At 36.0% G+C, this 18,991-nt stretch overlaps 1 protein-coding gene across 13 annotated transcripts in view; it reads left to right on the top strand.

Moving 5' to 3' along the window:
* Nucleotides 1-18,991, top strand: part of RBMS3 (RNA binding motif single stranded interacting protein 3) — a 1,328,331-nt gene that overhangs the window by 356,871 nt on the left and 952,469 nt on the right. For 2 of the 13 annotated variants that reach the window (XM_038570638.1, XM_038570639.1), the window contains exon 1: nt 18,507-18,570. The exons of 10 other annotated variants lie outside the window; for them this stretch is intronic. The gene's annotated coding sequence lies outside the window, so the exon portion shown is untranslated. Of the gene's footprint in view, nt 1-18,506; nt 18,571-18,991 lie in introns of those variants that run through there. One more of the 13 variants, XM_038570640.1, reaches the window with a different exon arrangement.

Genomic DNA, 18,991 nt, shown 5'->3' with positions numbered 1-18,991 from the left:
CTTTATTATTAGCAAGTATTCCTCAATGTGAATATATGGTTAATTGCCTGTTATCTGTTAATGGGTACTTGAGCTTTTCCATATTTGGATTTTTATGAATAAATCTTCAATAAAGATTTGTATATGAGGCTTTTTGTGGACATAGTCCTCATTTTTCTGCCTAAAAGTAAGATCCCTGGGTTGCAATTGTATTATAGGAGTCTCAGAAGAAGAAGAAGAGAGAGAAAAGGGGACAGAAAATTTATTTCAAGAAATAATAGCAAAAAAGTTCCCTAATCCGGGAAAGATAACAGACATCTAGATTCAGGAAGCACAGAGGACTCCCATCAAAATCAACAAAAGCAGGCCAACACAAAGATGTATTATGATTAAATTGTCAAAATATAGTGATAAAGAAAATGGATCTTAAAAGCAGCAAGACAAAGGTCCTTAACTTACAAGGGAAAACCCATAAGGCTAGCTGGAGATTTTGCAACGGAAATTTGGCAAGTCAGGAGGTAGTAGCATGATATATTCAAAGTGCTGATTGGGAAAAATCTGGAGCCAAGTATACTCTATCTGGCAAGGCTATCATTCAGAATAGGAGAGATAGAGTGACATAGACAAAAACTAAAGGAGTTCATGACTACTAAACCAGCCCTTCAAGGGTACTCAAGGGGACTCTGAGTACAAAGAGACAAAGACAAAAAAAGGACCAGAGGAAATCTTCAGAAACAATTACAATATAAATAATAATATGACAATAAGTACATACCTATCAGTAATTACTTTGAATGTGAATGGACTAAATGTTCCAATCGGAATACATAAGGTGTCAGATGGATTAAAAAAACAAGACCTTCTATATGCTACCTATAAGAGACTTCTTTTAGACCTAAAGATACCTGAAGATTGAAAGTGAGGGGGTGGAGAAGCACACCACACATCAATGGATGTCAAAAGAAAGCCAGAGTAGCAATACTTATATGGGATAAACTAGACTTTAAAACAAAAATAGACAAAGAAAGGCATTATATAATCCTAAAGGGGACAATCCAACAAGAAGATGTAAAAGAAGATATTACCATTGTGAATATTTATGCACCCAACATGGGAACACTCAAATGTATAAAGTAATTAGTAACAAACATAAAGAAACTAATTGATAATAACAAAATAATAGTAGAGGACTTTAACACCCCACTTACATCAATGAACAGATGATCTAAATAGAAAATAAACAAGGAAACAATGGCTTTGAATGACACCCTGGGGGAGATGGACTTTTTTTTTTTTTTTTTAAGATTTTTATTTATTCATGAGAGACACACACAGAGAGAGAGAGAGAGGCAGAGGGAGAGGCAGGCTCCATGCAGGGACCCCGACGTGGGACTCGATCCCTGGACTCCAGGATCACGCCCTGGGCTGAAGGCGGATGCTCAACCGCTGAGCCACCCAGGGATCCCCGGAAATGGACTTAATAGATATATTTAGAACATTCCATCCTAAAACAGCAGAATGCCTATTCTTTTCAAGGGGAGATGGAACATTCTCCAGAATAAATCACATGCCAAGTCACAAAACAGGCCTTTACAAATACATAAAAGATTGAAATCATACCATGCACCTTTTCTGACCACAACACTGAAACTAGAAGTCAACCACAAGAAAAAAATCTGGGAAGACCACAAATACATGGAGAGTAAATAACATACTACTAACCAGTGAATGGGTATAGCAGAAAATCAAAGGATAAAGAAAAAAAACATGAAAATGCAAACACAATGGTCCAAAACCTTTGGGATACAGCAAAAGTGGTCCTAAGAGGGAAGTATAGAGCAATACAAGCTTACTTCGAGAAGAAAGAAAAGTTTCAAATAAACAACCTAACCTTACTCCTAAAGGAGCTAGAAAAAGAACAACAAATGAAGTTTAAAGCCAGCAGAAGGAAGGAAATAATAAAGATTAGAACAGAAATAGATGATATAGAAGCTAAAAAACCCCAATAGAACAGATCAATGAAAGCAGGAGCTGGTGCTTTGAAAAAATTAATAAAATTGATAAAACTCTAGCCAGACATAAAAAGAAAAGAGAAAGGACCCAAATAAATACATTTGCAAAAGATTGAGGAGAAATCACAACCAACATCAGAGTAATACAATTAGAATATTTTGAAAAGCTATATATATTATATACATCTATAGAAAAGATGTAGATTTGACATTTTAAGAAATGCCTATACTAATAAATCTTTGCTTCTTAATGTCTAGCTAGTCTTCATATAAACCATTATTCATATAGTCCTAGTGTATTATATTTCATATCTTTTGAAACCTGTCTGTATCTTTATATTTATAGGGTATTCCTTATAAACAAGATATATATGGGTTTTTCTTTATAATCCAATATGTCAGTCTCTGCTTTAATTGGTTTGTTTATTCTGCTTTAATTCAATGTAATCATTAATATGTTTTAGATTAAGTCTACAGTCTTGGTGTCTGAATTATACCTGTCCCATCTACTTCTTATTACTTCTCTGCTTTTCTGGAATGAATCAAGTAATTTTTGTACTATGTGTTATCCCTTTATTGAGTTTTTAATTATGTTTCTCCTTTTTTTGGGTGGATGCCCTGGAGCAGGGGTCGGCAAACCACATCTGATAGGCCAAATCCAGAATATGTTTTTGTAAATAAAGTTTTATTTGAATACAGTCATGTTCATTCATTTACTTATTATATATGGCTGCTTTTGCAGTAGTACCATTTAGTAGAGATCATATGATCTGCAAAAACTGAGATATTTACTCTTTGGTCCTTGACAGGAAAATTTTGCCATTCCCTGCTCTAGAGATGAAAAAGTATGCATCTTAAACTTACCAGTCTAACTCAGTAAGCATTCTACTACTCAACAAACAATACAATAACTTACAATAGTATCTTTCCAATTACCATACTCCTACAATTTGTGTTCTTGTTGTCATACATGCTATGTACCCTATAATGGTTTTATTAAGTTTACCTTATATAGTACATAATAGTATTAAAGATTTAATCTTATAGTGCAGGTCTGCTGGAGATGAATTCCTTTATGTTTTGTCTGTCAGATATATATTTTTTTCTCCTTCATTTTTTTAAAGGTATGGTTGATGTCATGGGAAAAAGTATAATAGAATATTTAAGTTAGAACTTGTCAGGAAAGATGATGCTTGATGTAATGGTTTGCTTTTGTTGGTAAACACTATTTCTTTTTTTTTAATTGAGATATCATTGACATTAGTTTCAGGTGTACAATATAATGACTTGATAGATGAATATATTATGAAACAATAGCTATCATAAGTTTAGTTAATATCCATCACCACACATAGTTACAATATTTTTTCTTGTAATAAGACCTCTTAAGATCTACTCTCTTAACAACTTTCAAATATACAACACAACGTTATTAACTATGGTGATCATACTGTGCATTGCATCCCCAGGACTTATTTTATAACTGAAAGTTTGTACTTTTTGACCACCTTCACCCAGTTTGCCCCTCACCTCCATCTCCCTGCCTCTAGCAAGTATCAATCTGTTTTCTATATAAGTTGACTTTTAAAAAATTCTACACATAAGTGTGATCATATGGTATTTATCTTTTTCTGTATGACATATTTCAGTTAGTATATACCCTCCAGGTCCACCTATGTTGTTGCACACAACAGGATTTCCTTCTTTTATAGCTGAATAATATTCTATTATCTTTATCCATTCACCCATTGATGACAATCAGGCTCCCTACTTGGCTACTTGTAAATAATGCTATAATGAACATGGGAGTACATATATCTTTTTAAGTTACCATTTTTGTTTCCATCAGATAATACTCAGAAATGGAATACTAAATTATATGGTATTACTATTTTTTTATTTTTTTTAAAGATTTTATTTATTTGTTCATAAGAGACACAAAGAGAGAGGCAGAGACATAGTCAGAGGCTCCCCTGCAGGGAGCCCGATGTGGGACTCTATCCCAGGACCCTGGGATCATGCCCTGAGCCAAAGGCAGATGCTCAACCACTGAGCCACCCAGGTGTCCCTATTTTCAATTTTTTGAGGAGCCTTCATACCATTTTCCATAGGGCTGTCCCAGTTTCCATTCCTGTCTCCTTCATTTTTGTGATTTTTTTTTTTTTTTTGAGAGAAAGCATGTAAATGGAAGGGGTTGAGGATAGAAGGAGAGGGAGAGAGAGAATCTGAAGCAGGCTCCATGCTTAGTGGAAAGCCCAAAATGGGCTTGATTTCACAGCTCTAATAGCATGACGTAAGCTGAAATCATGATCTGGATGCTTAACTGACTGAGCCACCCAGTCACCCCTGAGAGATATTTTCATTGGATTAAAAATTCTAGGTTGACATTTTTTTCTTTCAGTATTTATTTATTTTTTATTTTTTTTTTTTAATTTATTTATGATAGTCACACAGAGAGAGAGACAGAGGCAGAGACACAAGCAGAGGAAGAAGCAGGCTCCATGCACCGGGAGCCCGACGTGGGATTCGATCCCGGGTCTCCAGGATCGCGCCCTGGGCCAAAGGCAGGCGCCAAACCGCTGCGCCACCCAGGGATCCCTCTTTCAGTATTTAAAGGATGTCTCCGATTATCTTCTTGCCTCAGTGGTTTCTGATGAGAAATCAGCTATTACTTTTATCTTTGTTGTCTATATGTATTACATCTTTGCTTCTCTGATCTACATTTTCCTTAATGTTGACTTTCATCTGAGTATGATTTCCCTCTGTGTAATTTACTCCCTATTTATTCTGCCTGGGATTACTGAGCTTCTTGTATCTGTGGCTTTTGATATCTTTCATTAGTTTTGGAAAATTCTTTGTTATTATATTTTAAGATATTTGTTTTGTTTCATTCTTTCTCTTTTTTTCCTTCTGAAACTCCACTTATGCATATGTTAAATTGTTTGATATTGTTTCACAGGTCTCAAGTACTCTGTTTTTAGTTTTTACTTTTTTTCTCTTTGTATAGGGCAATTTCTCTTTAACAGTTTTCAGATTCACAGATTTTTTTCCACTGTGTCAAGTCTGCTGCTAATTCCATCTAAATAGTTTTTCAGGCTTTATATTGTATTTTTCATTTCTAACATTTGTATTAGGGTCATTTTTATAGTTTTCATCTTTTAATTTTCCCATCTGTGCATGCATGTTATCCTATTTTTTTTTTTTTGACACATACTTTAACATTTGTACCATAGTTCTTTTGCAGTTCCTATTTGGCAATTCCAACATGTGAGCTCTTTGCAGTCTGGTTCTATTAACTGTTTTTTCTCCTGTTGATGGTTGACATTTTCTTACCTATTCATGACTCTCATAAATGGTACTGCATTCTGAACATTGTATATAAAAGTAGGAAAGTAAAAACTAGGCAAATACTTATGCCCAGAAACAGCCCATACCTCCTCTTCTGTTAAGCTGTGGTGTGTATATGTACATGTGGGGGTGAACTGATGGGGTGAATCAATTTTGTCATCAGTTAAGCTGTGTCTTGACTTTGTTATTCACCACAGGTTTGTCTCAGTTCTGTTCTGTCAGAATTTAGCAGGTCATGTGTGTGTACACTTTGTGTATGTGTGTGTGTGTGTGTGTGTGTGTGTGAGAGAGAGAGAGAGAGAGAGAGAGAGAGAGTGTCTCTCTCACCAATTGTGTCCCCCCCCAAAAAAAAAACCCCTTAGTAATATATGACTAAAACTGGAGGCGGGGGTTCTTCACTACTTTCATACTTCACAGGTTCCAGTGCATCTTTACCTCAAGGGAATCTCTTTTTGCCTCTTTCAGCAGCAGACAGCCACTGCCTGTTATTTATGGAAGATCCAGTGTCAATATGGAGTGCCTTTGAGTACTCCTGCATATGCTCTCATATTTAGGCAGTCATAATGGGTTGAGAGAGCCTGGAAAGGGGATCTCTCAGCTCTCCAATTTCTTTTCTAGTGGTAGACAGTTGTGGCACTCAGTTGTGAGGAACATTTCCTGGAATATTTCCCTCCTATCTCCTGGGCCATCCGAAGACTTCACTATCATTCTCTGAGTTCTCTTGCCCTGCCCTCAGCCTTTGTATGAATGCTCAGAAAGGCCTATGGAAAAGAATTGGCAGGGCTATCAAGTCTCTTCTTTCATCTGAGGCTTTCAGGCTAAGGAGTCATGCCAGTCGACAGACAGCCTTTAAATTTGCAGAAATTTTAGCAGTTTTCTTCTTACCTACACTTAAGATGGCTTCTTCTTTCTTGTACTACTCAACTATGGAAGAAAATAGACATGATTTCCTTCTCTTCCAGGAAAGGCTTGTCACATTTTGAACTTAGTTCAATAGATTTGTTTTTGTTTTTGTTGTCTTAATCATTATTTGTGACTTCAGTTGTTTTTTTGGAGAAAAAACATTGTTTTTGTATATTATCTGACTCCTCATTTCATGGGAATGGGAGCAAATTTATCTTGTGACTTTCTCTTCTTATCAGACACGGAAGTTCATAACTGCTTTTTAATGTCTGTACCTTAGAAGGTCAGAGTAATGAACATAGGAAGTGAATTGAAGCTGATATTATCATCTTTATTTAAGGTGAGGTAGAATCAGTTCCAAAGGGTAGGAATAAAAAAAAAAAGAATAAACAAAAAACAAAAAAACAAACAAACAAACAAACAAAAAAAACCAAAGGGTAGGAATAGACCAGAATCTGGATTTCTTTAACTATGTCCCTTTTTTTATCTTTATCACTTCTGATCTCTAAAGCTAATTGTAGGACATAGCTCATCTGAAACCTATCACTTTGCAACCCTGGTGGGAGACTGCCATACAGATTAAAAGTGTGAAATGTCTCTCTTGGAGGAGAGTAGGAACAAAGCTCCCTGATAGAAAAAACTGCCGTACGCTTGAGAAGATGAGATCAAGAATACACTCATAGTACCAGCTCTGGGTATAATTTAGGCTTGTGTTCATCGAGGCCTCTTCCATATACTGTCTGCCTCACCACTGTGGCATTTAGTTGGAACAACTTTAAAAAGTAGAATGGATTAGTTAGAGCCTCATGGGAACTTAAGCATGTAGTTCTAGGATTGCCGAAGTTGGCTGTTGAGATCATTAAATTTTATTATTTTTTTATAAAGATAACAATTCAGCGGTCATGAAAGGAACTTTGTTTTCATTGAAAATTGACTCCAGTAATTTGCTTATGCAAAATAATACAGCTCCTTGATACCAGAATATAAATGCTGATATGAATTCCATATAATTTCAATTTTTCTGTATCTAATTTTAGAATCACATTAAAATAGCAAATGCCTTGAAATACAGAGCTTCTGGTTGTTTGTTGGACTAGTGACATATTTGTTTAATCAATTACACACACTATTTTATAAAATTACCTTTGCCTTTAGGCTTGACTTAAAATGGCCTGGGCTGCATTAATTGAGGGATTTAGTTAGGTGCAATAATAGCTCTTGGTTACTGTAAACCACAAATGATTAGGATTCAGATAACTGATAAAATTTTGTGTAGTATATCAAAAGTGATATTATTAGCCAACCAAAAGTTTATCTAGCCATGTTAATTAAGGCCACTGGTTGAAGATCTGATGGTCCTCTCTATAAGACGTGGCCTGAGCTACCTTTTAGAACAGCAAGTGAGGAATAATCCTTATAGAACCAAAAATGGGTTATGTGATAATTTTTTTTTAAGATTTATTTATTTATTCATGAGTGACAGAGAGAGAGAGAGAGAGAGGCAGAGACACACGCAGGGTCCTTGCAGGAGCCCGATGAGGGACTTGATCCCAGATCCCAGATCCCGGGATCACAACCTGAGTGGAAGGCAGCTGCCCAACCACTGAGCCACTCAGGTGATTGTTTGTTTGTTTTTAAGATTTTATTTATTTATTCATAGACACACACAGAGAGAGGCAGAGACACAGAGGAAGAAGCAGGCTCCATGCAGGGAGCCTTATGTGGGACTCAATCCCGGGTCCCCAGGATCACAACCCAGGATGCAAGCGGCGCCAAACCTCTGTGCCACCAGGGCTACCCAGGTGATAGGTTTTGAAGCTGACTTAAATATCTGAGCTTACAGAGAGACACACAGGGCTTAAGAAAAGGGACTGTACCCCGAACCCTAGAAGAACTCATTTATGTTTCTATCTCCCATCCATAGGCACCAAACTGAGCTTGGGAATGAGGAAAGCAAGCTTTAGTAGTTGAATCATATTAGCCTTTAGTTTTTAGTTATTCTTGGGAGGTTGCTGTTACAAGTAGGCGAGATGTAGAGCTCATTTTTTTTTGAGGTCTCTCTATCCTAATTGTTTTCTATCTTAACAGAATCACTCCTGAAGCTTTTTAAAAACCTCTAAGGCAGGCTTCACCTCAAATCAGAATCTCTGTTTTTTAACCTTGCTCCAGGTGATTCCAAAGTACTGCAACGTGGAAACAAATGCCCTCTCTTTAATCTCTGTGTCATTGTTTCTGAGTGGTGCTCAAAGGGTGGTCCTGACCAGCAACATTAGTGGCATCTGGGAAATGGTTAGAACAGCAAATTAACATAAATAGGCTATACATATTCAAAGTATAAAATCTGAGACATTTGGCATATCTGTGTCACCCAGAAATATCATCACACTCAAAATAATGGACATATCTATTACTCTAAAAGATTTTCTTGCACCATTTGGTAAACTCTACCTTTCTTCCTCTTCATCTCCAGGTAGACATTGCTCCACTTTCTGCCACATACATTATTTTTCATATTCTAGTACTTTATGCAGATGGAATCATGTAATGTTTACTTTTTAAAAATGAATACTTTTTGAGAAGTTTTAGGTTTAAGAAAATAATGAGCAAAAACATACAGGAGTCTCCATATACTCCACCTAGACCCACCCAATGCCCTCTATTTTTGTCATCTTGCATTGGTGTGGCGCATTTGTTTTAATTAATGAGCCCATATTGAAACATTATTATTAATGGGAGCCCATAGTTTTCATTAGGGTTTACTCTTTGTGTTGTACATTATATAGGTTTTGACAGATGTCTAATGACATGTATCCACCATTACAGTCTCATACAGAATAATAGTTTTACTTCCCTAAAAATCCTTAGTGCTCCACCTCTCACCCTCCTTCCCTTCCCATGACAACCACTGATACTTTTCCTGTTTCCATGGTTCTACCTTCCCCAGAATGTCATATCTGGAATTATGCAATCTGTAACCTTTGCAGATTGGCTTCTTTCACTTAGCAATATGCACTTAAGGTCCTCCATGGTTTTTCATGGCTTGGTAGCACATTTCTTTTTATCACTGTGTATGAGTGTATCACAGTTTTATTATTCATTTACCTACTGAAAATCATCTTGATTGCTTCCGTGTTTTATTGATTATGAATAAAGCTGCTGTAAACATTCATGTGCAGGTGTTTGTGTGGACATAAGTTTTCAACTCCTTTGAGTAAATACCACGGAGCATGATTGCTAGATCATATGGTAAGAGTATGTTTAGTTCTGTAAGTAACAGCTGACCTGTCTTCCAAAATAGCTGTACCATTTTGCTTTTACACCAGCAATGAATAATACTTCCTGTTGTTCCACATCCTCTCCAGTGTTTGGTGGTGTTATTGTTTTGGATTTAGGCCATTTTATAAGTGTATAGTAATATCTCATTGTCATTTTAATTTATGATTCACTAATGACATATGACATCAAGCATATTTTCATATGCTTATTTTCCATCTATATCTTCTTTGGTGAGTTGTTTGTTCATATCTTTTGCCCATTTTTAAAATTAAGTTGTATTTTTTTCCTTATTGTTGAATTTTAAGATTTTGGTTATAAATTATCTGACATGCATTTTGCAAAGATTTTATTCTAGTCTCTGATTTGGCTTTTCATTCTCTTAATGTACTATTTTTGACTGGCTTCTTTCACTTAGCAAAGTTATTCTGAAACTCATCTTGTAGTAGTACATATCAGTAGTTCATTTTTTATTATAGAGTAGTATATCCATTGTATGAATATGGCATAATTTACTTATCAATGTGTTTGTTAATGGACATTTTGGTTGTTTCCAATTTTTTTTACTGTTACAGATAAAGGTGCTATAATTCTCATGTACAAATTCTGTATGGACATATGCTTTCATCTTTCTTACATGAAGACCAATGAGCAGAATAGCTATGTCATATGGTAGGTATATGTTTAATTTTTCTTAAGAAACTGCCAACGGGGGATCTCTGGGTGGCGCAGCGGTTTAGCACCTGCCTTTGGCCCAGGGCGCGATTCTGGAGACCTGGGATCGAATCCCACGTCAGGCTCCCGGTGCATGGAGCCTGCTTCTCCCTCTGCCTATGTCTCTGCCTCTCTCTCTCTCTCAATCTGTGTGACTATCATAAATAAATAAAAATTAAAAAAAAAAAGAAACTGCCAACGGTTTTCCAGTGGTGATTGTATCATTTTACATTCTTACCAACAATGTGAGATGTTCCAGTTTCCCCACATCTTCACCAATGGCTGCTATGGTTAGTCCTCTTCTAATAAGTATATAGTACTACATGGTCTTAAGTACTATGACATGATCATTATGAAATCAAATGGTGAAGTTCCACTTCATTGTTCTTTTGCAGTATTTAGAGTAAGAGTAGAAATTGACATGAAAAAGATAAAAATAATTCCAATTTTATTGCTTATGTTTAGTTTTGAGCAGTAGTTTCTAATTTGCTATCCAAAGACTCCTGGAAGTCCCCTCTCAGGGATCCATAGGTCAACACTCTTTTTGTGGCAACATCAGATGAATTTTGTGCAGTGGAGCTTGCTGAGGCAACATAATGGTTAGTGGCATTGCTCTAGCAGGCTAGTAGAATGTATGCTTGTACATACTTGTGCTTTAAAAAAAATTCTGTTTTAATTTTGAATACGGTAAATATGGATACATGTGACCCACATACGCTATTGCTCTTTGGGATCCTCAATGATTCTTAAAAATGTAAAGTGCTTCTGAGACCTAAAATCTAGACAAAAATTAAAGGAAGAAAAATGGTATAATGAAATGTGTGTGTGGGGGGGGGGGGGAAGTATAGGCATTAAGACAAAGGAAGCAAATACTTTAACGTGTAAGAAATGGAATACTTTCCTTTTCTTTTTTTTTTTTTTTTAAAGATTTTATTTATTTATTCATGAGAGACACAGAGAGATTGAGAAACAGAGACACAGACAGAGGGAGAAGCAGGCTCCATGCAGGGAGCCCGATGTGGGACTCCATCCCAGGACTCCAGGATCACGCCCTGGGCTGAAGGTGGTGCTAAACTGCTGAGCCACCCAGGGATCCCTGAAATGGAATACTTTCAAAGTTCAAGGTTTATTATTTATTCTTCAACTGGGAAGGGAAAGAATATAAACACATCTTCACATGCTGTTGTTGGACCTAGAGATCTGGCCTTTATTCTGATGTTGGCAAATTTTGGTTTCTATAGTGCTAGATTTGCTGTCTCATTGCTTTATCCTGGGGTCATATTTAACCCATAGCCTCTTTCCACTGTGCCTGGTCAAATGGAGCATTTTTCAGAGTTTATGAGAAGCTGCCACTGGTTAACTTGCTTCCAGTGTGAAAATGTCACTGCAGGGACAGAGAACAGCTAAGGCTTGGTGCTAATGCCTCCTTTGTGTCTGAGAGCTTCAGTGGCTACTGGGCTCTTAGTGCCCTGGGAAAATGTAGATGTTGATAAAAAAAGCAGTCACAATTGTTGGAGAGGATGCAGTGGTTTCCCCTTCTCTGTATCTCTTGATGATACCATTAGTTGTCACTTCATAGTTGGTTTAACATGAAGAGAGGGTTCTAGAATAAATAATTCAAACAATTCACCTCTTGTTTAGTATCATATAGTTATATGGTTAGTGGATGATCCCTGGAATTCCTACATTGGTAGCCTTTGGCTCTGACACATTCCTCTCCTAAGTTTCTCATACAAGACTGAGATGACTGAGATTTACAAAGCAATGAGGGTGGGGGATGTGTGGGGCAGTGCCTGGGTGGCTCAGTGATTGAACATCTGCTGGCTCAGGTCTTGATTCCTGGGTCCTGGGATTAAGTCCCATATCCAGCTCCCTGCTCAGCAGGGAGTCTGCTTCTCCCTCTGCCTATGTCTCTGCCTCTCTCTCTGTGTCTCTCATGAGTGAATAAATAAAATCTTTTAAAAAAACGAAAAAACAAGGGATCCCTGGGTAGCTCAGCGGTTTGGTGCCTGCCTTTGGCCCGGGGTGCGATCCTGGGGTCCTGGGATCGAGTCTCGCGTTGGGCTCCCAGCGTGGAGCCTGCTTCTCCCTCCTCCTGTGTTTCTGCCTCTCTCTCTCTCTCATGAATGAATGAATGAATGAATGAATGAATAAATAAATAAATAATAAAAAAAACAAAAACAAAGCTATGGGAGGAGTAAATGATTTCAAAATTCTACTAACACAAATCATGGTAATGAATTCTTTAAATAATGCTACCTTAATGCTTTTTGTAAGTACCACCACGGTTTCTTCTGCTATTTATAAAATTACTCTTTTAATGTTAAAAGTCTCCCTGGAGCGCAAGTGTAAAGTATATAATGTTTAGGTAAATTAAATTAAGTCACATTCTTTTAAGACCATAATTAATGGCTTCTTATACTTCCTGCAGACCTCTAACTTGCTTTTACTCCAGCGGCTACAATATTCATTCTTCTTCGTATTTATAAATAAAATATATTCTTTTCTCCTAAGGTTAATTTTAGACATTCAAATTAAAACAACTTAATGAGGTTTTTAAAAAGTTCTTTCAAAATAAATTAGCCATACATAAAAATATAATTTGCTGTTGTATATTTTTTCTAGTTGTTTGTTTTGTTTTTTGTCCAATAATTATGTTATTAAATATCAGTATTTTAGAATGAAAAATATATCCCTTAGCTCTAAGGGTATTTTTAAGCATTGAAATTTAAGCGCCTATCTGGACCTTGCCCAAGTGTTCTTCAAAATAAATTAGCTAAATACTTACAAATCTACAGGTTATTTCAGTTGTATCATAGCATAATTATTTTTTTTTTTTTTTTAATTTTTTTTTTTTTTTTTTCATAGCATAATTAAAGACTCAATTGTAAATAAGACTTAAGAAGAGACACTAGCAGCATAAGAGAATATATAAGATTCTGAGAGGTAAGATTCAAGGTATAAGTGTTGGTAGGTACTTTCCATCCCTATTTCCATTAAGATAAATTAAAATTACTAATACAGAATAGCATACTGAGCCATGCCAATAACCTGTACTGACTGTTCATTAGTCATCACCAGCAAAACCATGGCATTCTTATTTTAAATACAAGGTCACTGTTTATTCAGCGGATATTTTTGAGCTACCTCTATGTACATGATTATGTTATTAAGATAATTATTTTTTCATGTTAGATCACAAATACAATTATACTATTGTAGTTTTACAGGAATTTTGAATCTGTGGGGATGTCTTGAAATTTATACTCTCACACAAATTACTTAGGTAACTTTTCTATATGAGATTATTTGACTGCCATTTGGGAGTCAAAAGTATATTTTATTCATATGAATTACAAATCTGCTAGGTATGTGATCTTATTTTTACAAAATAAACAAAATCGTTGAACTTTAAAAAATGACATTAACATTTTCTTATTTTTTTAAACTGACAAAAACTATAAGCAGAAGACAGTATCAATATGTAATTAAAACATGAAAATATATTGTGATTGCTGAATAAACTGATTCTCAGAAAAAAAAAATTGAGGAGTATAACGCAAAGTAAAAACTGAACTAACAGACTAACATGTTAAGATATGTGGAACTCCAAAATTGGGGGTGGCATGATCAGCTGTGCCTAGGTCTCCTGTACTGTATCTAATTTCATCTTTCTCTTGTAGCCAACAGCTGTTCACTGCTTATGTCTTCCGAGCACATAGATGAATTCCATAGGTTGTTTGATATGAGACTGTGTCACTTTTAGAAAGCATTTGCAGGAGGCAAGGGTGATAATACGGTTCAGGCAGCTCATGTGAGCACCTTTGTGAGGATATATCCCTGCAGGCCATGTCTGCCTTTCACTGGCTACCCTAGAAATTCATCACAAAGCCCAAGGCTCATTTGTCTTTGGTGAGCTCCATCATTGTAAAGGAGGAATTCCTAAAGAAACTAAGATTGAGTCTGCTGTAGGTATTTTGTGCCCTGCAGGAGAGACAGTAACAGAAGAGTGGGCCTGAGAGAAGACGTTGGGATGAGGAGCTCCTTTCCTTTCAGATAGGGGAATGGAGAGCAGGGCACCCAGGATGCGGAAGAGAAAGCCCCATCAACTTCCCTGTGCCTCACTTAAGGAGTAAAGCACACCAGAGCCTTCAGCATCCCAGCTGTTACTCAATCTCCTTTCTCCTTTTCAAGGACATATTATAGTGGTGTGGTAGCAATAGAAAAGGTTCACTAAATATTTGTGGAATGGATTTTAAATAGAAGTTTAGAATGCTTTAAAACATACAGAAAAAAAGAAATCATTGGCAAGCTTGTACACTTTACATTAGTTAAAAATTTACAAGCCATAACACTTGAGATTCTGATCATGAGCAGTAGGTCACACTGGCATAGTTCAGAGTCACTTGTAGAGAACTGAGTATATCAGAAGGATACCAGTAACAGGATGGGAATCAAAGTAGAGGACTTAAGGATAAGCCAGATGGGGCAAGCAAACCAGGTGTTGGAACCAAGGAAAGGAATTGCAAGAATGAAACAAGAGCTGTTTTATGCTTGGTTGCCTTGATTTTCTTCTAGTTCTCTTCTGGAATTGATTTTCCAACCAGGTTCTGAAGGCATGAGGTTCTAGAGAGTGCTAAGGGGCCAATTCTATCTGTAGGTGTAACAGAATTCCAGAACTGCCTCACACTTGCTAGTAAGAGCTGCTCGTGCACATTTCTCCCCAAATCTGGGTTCCATGACCTCGCATTTAAATTGGCTGTAGCTGGACTGTTTTATACCAGAAATCACCAAATACTTCAAATAAGAGCTATCTCCTCAACTGGACAGTCAGTTGTTAATCATATACCAGCACACTGATAGATAAAGTTTTGGGCATCCATCCTATCAATAAAAGATTACATATAATGACAGAAGGTGGTGAAAGAGCCTTGCTACACGAATTATCTATTTTCTTCTTTATTATTAGTTTTGTAAGTATGTTAATGTCAAATATGTTTGTAGTCAGTTTGTTCACATTTAATTAGCAACTCTAAGACACAAAGCAAGAGAGCTTTAAGGAGCGTATAAACTCAGGATGAATGTTTGTTAGAGAAAAAGACTCATAGTACCTACTCAAAAGTAAGATATTTACATATTTTTTCCTTTACTGATTTCATGTTTAGCTCAATGCTCTCAAACTTCATTCTGCATACACATCATCTAGAGATCTTGTTAAATGCAGATTCTGATTCTGTGACTGTGGGATGAGCCTGTTATTTTGCATTTCTAACAAGCTCTTAGGTGATCATGCTGGTCTATGGAACATATTTTGACTAGCAAAGATTTAGCTGTTGTGGAAACCAAATAAAAGTAATAAACAGAAACAAATATATTTTTTAAAAAGTCTTATTTTTAAGAAGGTAAACTCTGGAGGAAAAATTATTTGATCTTTGAATTGAGGGTCTTTGAATTTGGGCTATTGGCACCTTTTTTTTTTTTTTTTTGGCAGATGTTTGTTGACTTCACACAATACAGTAAAAGACTAAATGAGCTGGAAACATTAGAGATCCTAATTATACAACTCACTGACTACCCATAAGCCTGAACAATGGAAAGCATTCTGCGTGCTTTACTCATTTAACTTCATTTAAACCCTTCTTGGCATCTGAGTTGCATTAATGTGATAACTCTTGTGTAGCAATTAACAAAGTGTGGCAATTGTGAACATTTCTGGAGTTTGTCATATTGAATGGGAGTAGGCTCCGGGCATCTAATCCTTAGCTCATTTTCTAGGGTTGATCTGGCTTTATAGATGATTTATATACTTTTTTACATTTTCCTTTGACACAGGAAACCAACATTGAACAAATGAATTGTGGTTGTATTTTTCCACCAGACATTTTGTTTTGGAAGTCATTTCTAATGAATGACTTTCAAGCAGTTTTTTTTTTTTTCTTTTTTGCTCTCTAAGTTAGGAAACTCATTGAATCTTCAAGAAGACAATCACATTGTAGTCATATAAATGCACATCCAGCACTTCACAAAAGTCACAAAAGCCGAGTGTTCTCCATTGCCCTGAGCCTCATAAGCTCAAGCATATTGAAAAGCGAATGGTGAGCATGTTCTGCACAATACTGTATCCAGTACTAACAATGCTGGATATTGTGTCTATTCCATCCAGTGCCTCAGAATTAACTGTGTGGTTGGAAGAAGGCTTGAGATGAGAAAAAAGCATCATTTCCAAGCTTGGATGGTAGAGAATATATTACCCAGAGGAGTAGCAGATGGTTTTTCAGCACTGAAATGCAGCATTGTTTTTGTAACAACCCAACTGGTGTTTGGAAGTCTGATTTAAAGAAACTATCTTACCACCTTCAGGCATTGGAAAATCCCAGATTTATTATTTCTATCTTTAGGAAGGCAGGGAATGGACTTTTTTCCTTCATACAAGCACATATTACAATGTTCTACACAGATTAACACTATCCTATCACAGAGAACCAAGTGTAGGAACATTTCTAATTTTCTGCTGGATGTGTTAAGTGAGCCTAGATTATGGGTGCAAGAATAATTTTCTTGTAAAGTAACTTGACCTTACATTGCAAATGGGTTGGCTCTGGTGGATTCTCAATTCAAGTATCCTCTTGTTATAGAAAAATAAGTCTCCATTCCAAGCTCTGTGATCTGTTTATTCATTCATGGCTGAAATTTTCCTTCTTCCCATCTTACTATTTTTCATCATAATATATTAAAACCATTTAGCATGTTGTAATTTTTTTGACATTATTCTTGGTTGGATAAAGTCTTAGCCTCCATGTAAATCAGAAGATTCTGAGCAAAATGTACTTTCTAAAGCATGCGTAAAGAAACCACAAAAATATTCCTTAAGACAACATAGAAAGAAGGAAAGACAGGAGATAGAAAGAGGGAGGGAAGAAACAAATAATGGAGGAGAAAAAAAAATAATGGAGGAGAAAGAAAGAAGGAAGTAAGAGAAAATGAAAGAATGAATGTGTATATTGGGCTACCTATAACATGAAATGAATTTTTAAAGCTTTTCATTGAAATCTGGATTCTTAAATCCTATTGTTATATTCAACATTGTCTTTTCATTGATAACCTCACAGAAATTAACTTTATGATTTAGTAAGTTATCAGTCTCATATGTCAGGCACCATTATAAATTGTATATTAAGAATGCCCAAATTATCATGTGTTTACACTTCAGACTGGAAAAAAAAGAGATGGTGTGTAAAGTTTCTGGAAACACGGGGGAAATCAATTGATTGCAGAGAAATCTCTAAGGATTGTCCAGCTCTGAACCAGATTGTCATTCACAGAGTAGGACATCATTATCCCATGAATATCCCTAAAAGTTCTCATGATAAATTCCAGCTCAGCAACTTCTTCTGTAATAACTTTGTGTTTCAAGAATCACCATTGCTACATTAATGGGAAAAATATCACTGTAAGAACAGTGATGTTTATATTAAGAAATATAAACACAGATGAAAATAGGAAAACTTTGCCTCAGCATTCAAGACTGTTCCATAGGGAACTTAATCGTTGGTAGATAATTCACAACAATAAATAGGGATTTATGGCTAAGGATAGTTTGCGCATCCACTCCTGGGAAGTTGTCTAGGTTGTGGTTTGTGTGTTAAGTGCTAAGTGGTTCTTCCTGCATCGTAGGCTACCAAATAATCTAGCAAGAAGAATTTGTTCATCAGTGTAGATGACTGGTTCTGGCACAGTTTATCAATTCACCACGGAGAAGCCTGATTTTGTGCCTTGGATGAGTGCAAATATTGGGTCCTTGTAGTCAGTTTCCTGTGTTTGTCTTAACCTCCTAACATCTGTCACCAAGCTTACCAAGATAAGCTCTTCTTTGCTTTCATAGTAATTTTACTTTATTTTTTCCCTGTGAGTGAAGCAGTGGTGATGAGATTTCTTTATCATTAAGCTTACATAAAGAAAAGACCTTTCTTATGAGGTCTCTCTTCTTTTCATTAAGGTAGAAACCTCAATTTCCTCTACTTCCTGGTGACATTTTTGGTGATGTGCTGGAGTCATCTCTATTACAAAACTATTCAAATCACAATTAACTTTTTAAAATTCAGGATTCCTCACATGATTTTTTTTTCTGCCTTAGTGCTAAAAAAATAAACAAAGTCAATTTTTAACATTACCCATATCTTCAAAAGATGAATGAATGCAGGTAAATGGTCTGAATGCAGGTAAATGGTCTTTGTTTCCTTAACAACAATAACAAAAGCATCAAACTTGAGTTCTCAATTCTAATTGAAAAACAGTTCTACAGTAGGATGAATCCTTCTGTTGACTCTAACCAAAGGAATAGGTAACTGCTACTCCCAAATCATTCAGGTTTATTCTTATAGCCAAAGGGATATTTAAAAAAAAAATCTTTTACTTAAATAGTTTTAATGATGCCTTTGTAGCTCAATCAGTTAAGTGTCTGCCTTCTACTTGGTCATAATCCTGGGGTCCTGTGATCAAGCCCCAAATCTGGCTCCCTGCTCATCAGGGAGCCTGTTTCTCCCTCTTTATCTGTTGCTTGCCCTGCTGTATGCTCTCTCTCTCTAATAAATAAATAAAATCTTTTTAAGAAAATAGTTTTAGATATACAGGAAAGTTGTAAAGCTTTTCCATGCTTTTCTATAGTCCTGAGACTGAGTAGCTAATCTTTTTATGAAGTTGATATCATACTAGCAATATATTATGTAAATTTAGTAGAGGTTTTCCTTTTAATTATTTGTTAT

Source organism: Canis lupus, chromosome 23, assembly GCF_011100685.1.
Source record: "Canis lupus familiaris isolate Mischka breed German Shepherd chromosome 23, alternate assembly UU_Cfam_GSD_1.0, whole genome shotgun sequence".
Lineage (NCBI taxonomy): Eukaryota > Metazoa > Chordata > Mammalia > Carnivora > Canidae > Canis > Canis lupus.
Note: the sequence above shows the minus strand (reverse complement) of the source record. Positions and strands in the feature narration are given on the sequence as shown.